Here is a 4,909-nt window from a genome sequence, read left to right on the forward strand (position 1 = left end):
CCGCTTGCGTCGGTCTCAAACGAACTCTAGCAAAACTTGAGGTTGAATCTGCTTGCGTCGGTCTCAAGCGAACTCTTTTTGGGGAATATATTGACGATTAGGAACATCTTGATCGTCGTGGGAGAAATCTCGAATGAGCGATCGCAAAATACTCGCGCCGGATATAATGATCTTAAGCAATACTGCAAAATAATGCTGCGCTGGATAAAAGGATTTGAGCAATACTGCAAAATACTGTTGCGCTGGATATAATGCGGGCCGGAACGAAAGAAAATCATCGAAACGGACCAAAAGAATATAATAGCGTCGAGGAAGAGGCGCACCAAAGATGGGTCCACAAATAACGAACTCATAACGAATTTTTGAAAATCCGTATGGAGGGAACACAAGGAAGAGGCGCAGCAAGAGCTGCGTCTCTTAGAAGAGGCGCAGCGCCTGCTGCGTCTATTCCCCAATTTGGCTATTTCTGCGTAAAAACGCGAAATCAGAAGGAATTGCATTTCATTATTTCGAAACATAATTCTTGCATTTCTCTCTCAAATCTTCACCATTTCCGTCAACGTTTGATCCAAAAGCTTGCTTTAAAGATGACTAATCGAGGTATGTGTTCCAATCTTGCATTAATCGTCTTCATTTGTTGAATTTTGAGCCGCGAAAATTAGGGCTTTCGACCCTTTTGATCGAAAATTTGGGACTTTTCCCCCAAATGGATTTGTTTTGCCAAATTGATGCTAGAAATGGATAGTAGGTGATGTTAGGAACATAACCATGTGTTTGCTTCGAATTTTCATCGAGTTTTGAGCCCTTGAGTGAAATTTGAGGCGGTTTCTGACTAAACCGTAAATTGCTTCGAAAATGGCCTTAGGATTGCCCATTGGCGATGAAATTTGATATTTGGGATCCTTGGATGATGGGTAAACTTCCTATCATCTCAGAATTTTGGTTTGTGACAACTTTTTCAGGACACCTTTCTAGGGCATAATCGTCGTTATAGCGAAATGCTGCCGAATTTTCGACTTGAACCCGGAACTAGGCCTTGAACTGGACTTGACTTGACCCAATTTATCACATGAGTGATTGGGTTGGCGGGAATATGGCCAAAGATGGCCAGAAAGGGGTGTTTTCAGGGCTTCGAGGGCTCGAAAATCCCTTAACAAAGGCTTGTCGTCATGTGACGCGGCCTGAATTTGCTTTAATGTTGCAGGTGATGAGGCTTCTTCTTCTGGGAGGACTCCCATGGAGATAGACGCTGCTGTTGTTGAGGAGGCTTTAGAGCAGGCCTTCACCGCTGCGGTGACGGCTGCTGAGTTTCACGAGGAGGAGGCCGTCGAGGAGGAGGAGATCCCGAGACGAGCCAACATCGGGAGAGGGGTCGTCGGTGACCGAGGGGAGCTCTGCGTGGGCTGAGACCTGGGAGAGCAGGCACCTTGTGTGGGCTGCAGAGGGTCACCTGTCCTACAGGACGGTGAAGAGTCTGGTAAATAGGAATTCACTACTCAATATTCATCCTCTTTCATTCTTTTAGTTCAAATTTCTTGCAAATTTTATTCAAAAATAAAGATAGCTTTGTTTCAAATCACGATAGGAGGCCGGGAACATCAGGTCGTTCTCGGGTTACACGACAGCGATGGAGCACTACGAGCGGCTGTCGGCGGAGGAGAGGGCCATGATCGAGCGTGGAGCGTTCGGTCCTCTGGTTCAGGTCTGGAGGGATATCGTGAAGAGGAAGTTGCGGGCTAACCTTAGCCTAGTCCGCGCTTTCTTGGATCGGTTCTGGGACACGACTTCCACGGGTACTATGCTTAGCTACTCCGTCAAGATATACTCCAAAATGGATCCAGTCAAATACCACTTCGAGTATTCTGACTGGGTAGCTAACATAGTACCCGTACCCAAAAAGGATGGGAGAATCCGTGTTTGTGTTGAGTTTAGGGACTTGAACAAAGCGAGTCCAAAAGATGACTTTCCTCTACCTCATATCGACATATTAGTGGACAATACTGCAGACCACGCATTACTATCCTTCATGGATGGATATGCGGGTTATAACCAAATCAAAATGGCCATGGAAGATATGCATAAGACAGCATTCGTCACTCAATGGGGAACCTATTGCTATACAGTAATGCCGTTTGGATTAATCAATGCCGGAGCTACATACCAACGCACCGCAACTACACTCTTACATGACATGATGCACAAAGAAGTTGAGGTATACGTAGATGACATGATCGTCAAATCCAAAGAAAGAGAGGGACATATTTGGAATCTTCGCAAATTCTTCGCAAGGCTACGAAAGTACAACATGAGGCTCAATCCTACGAAATGCACATTTGGGGTGACATCTGGCAAACTCCTGGGATACGTGGTTAGTCAAAGAGGAATAGAAATAGATCCTTCCAAAATCAAAGCTCTGATCGAAATGCCACAACCCCAAACAGAAAAAGAAATCAGAGGATTCCTAGGAAAGGTACAATACATAAGTCGATTCATATCGAAACTTACAATGATTTGTGAGCCTATCTTCAAGAAACTCAAGAAAACGGACCACACCATGTGGGATGATGATTGTCAAAAGGCATTCGACCGAATCAAGGAGATATTGGCTAAACCACCGGTGCTCATGCCGCCACAACAAGATCAACCCCTTGGTTTATATCTCACGAATCGAAACCGCCATGGGTGCTATCTATGCGGCTCAAACTGTAGGAAGTGAAGAAAGAGCAATTTACTACCTAAGTAAGAAGTTCTTGGAATATGAGTGCAAATACTCGCAACTCGAAAAGACATGCCTCGCTCTTGTGTGGGCAACGAAGAAGCTACGTCACTACATGCTTAGCTACTCCGTCAAGATATACTCCAAAATGGATCCAGTCAAATACCTCTTCGAGAAACCCGTCCTCAATGGACGTCTAGCAAGGTGGACTACGATGCTCTCGAATTCGACCTCAAATATGTGCCCGAAAGTTATAAAAGGTCGCGCCGTCGCCGAATTCTTCGCGGAAAATCCTATCAATGACGCACAGACCATAGATACTTGGTCATTTCCCGACGAGGATATACTTCAAACAGATGTAGACTCTGGGACTGTACTTTGATGGAGCATCAAACTTAAGAGGATTCGGAATAGGAGTGTTGCTCATTTCTCTTGAAGGTGAGCATACACCGATTCTTTGTCAAACTCGACTTCGAGGTGACAAACAACAATGCAGTATGAAGCTTGTCTCATTGGGCTACAAGCGGCGGTAAGCTTAGGCATCAAGAACCTCCGAGTACATGGAGACTCATCACTAATCATCAACCAAGTTACAGGATCTTGGAAAATCCGAAGTGAGAGCCTTGCACCCTATCAAGCTAGGATAGACCAAGTGGCCCAATTCTTTGACCACGTGACCTACTTACACCTACCTCGAGAGGAAAATCAATTTGCGGACGCTCTTGCGAAACTTGCATCCTTGATAAATATGCCGGACCACATGATGGACATGCCTTTGTGCATCGAACGACGGTCGGAACCGGCTTATGTCCACCAAATCACCAATGAAGAGGAAATCACGGAACCCACGGTTCCAAGCAATCTTGAACTTTAAGCTCAATGGTACCTATCCACCGGATATGGACAAGAGGGGACAACGTGCTATACGCCTACTAGCTTCCCAATACATTCTGATGCAAGGAGAATTATACAAAAGAACACCTCTTGGTGTAGTCCTACGTTGCCTTGATCATTCACAGGCACGAAAGGTGATGGAAGAAGTCCATGACGGAGAATGCGGTCCCCACATGAGTGGGCCCATGATGGCTAAGAAAATCACACGTTTAGGATATTATTGGACCACAATGGAATCTGATTGTATCAAATACGTAAGACGTTGCCATAATTGTCAAATCTTCGGGAATGTACAACATGTCCCTCCCTCATTGCTCTATACGATGACATCTCCTTGGCCATTTTCCGCATGGGGAATTGACATAATCGGGAAGATAACCCCAGCCGGAACGGGAGGTCACTGTTTCATTCTAGTGGCAATTGACTACTTCACCAAATGGGTAGAAGCGGCTTCCTACACTGGTCTCACGGCTAAAAATGTGGCAAAGTTCGTACAAAACAACATCATCTGTCGATATGGTTGTCTACATGAGATCATCAGTGATAATGGGTCACACTTCCAAGCTGAAACCGAGCAATTACTAGCCAAATACAAGATTAAGCATCACCACTCTTCGCCCTATAGACCACAGACTAACGGCGCGGTAGAGGCGGCAAACAAGAACGTTGTCACAATTCTCAAGAAAATGACTGACAACTATAGAGATTGGCCAAGCAAGATACCCTTTGCTTTATGGGGGTATCGTACATCAGTCAGGACGCCCACTGGGGCTACTCCTTTCTATTTGACCTACGGCATGGAAGCCATACAACCAGTCGAACTAGAAATACCATCCTTGCGTATTCTACTCGAAAGCCAAATCCCTGAAGCCGATTGGAAGAGGGATAGGTATGAAGAACTCATCCTCCTGGATGAACGTCGGCTACGCGCCTTACATAACGTCCAAACATATCAAGCACGTATCAAACGAGCTTTCAACAAAAGGGTTAGGCCAAGAAACATCAAAGAAGGAGACTTGGTACTCAAATCGGTTAGAGCTCTTTTACCTGTCGACCCAAGGGGAAAATTCAAACCTAATTGGGCCGGACCATATCTAGTCAAATCCATACTCCCAGGGGGTGCGGTTAGAATCACAGACCTAGATGGGAATGAGTTTTCAAATCCCACAAACCTTGACCAATTAAAACGATACTATGCCTAGAATAGGACAAACACGCGCCTCGCGTAAACCCATGTGTCGCTCTTGTGGCACTAAATAAACGGCCCCTGGCCAAGCTGAAATAAGCTCATGTCACTTT

This window comes from Silene latifolia, chromosome X, assembly GCF_048544455.1.
Source record: "Silene latifolia isolate original U9 population chromosome X, ASM4854445v1, whole genome shotgun sequence".
Taxonomy (NCBI): Eukaryota; Viridiplantae; Streptophyta; class Magnoliopsida; order Caryophyllales; family Caryophyllaceae; genus Silene; species Silene latifolia.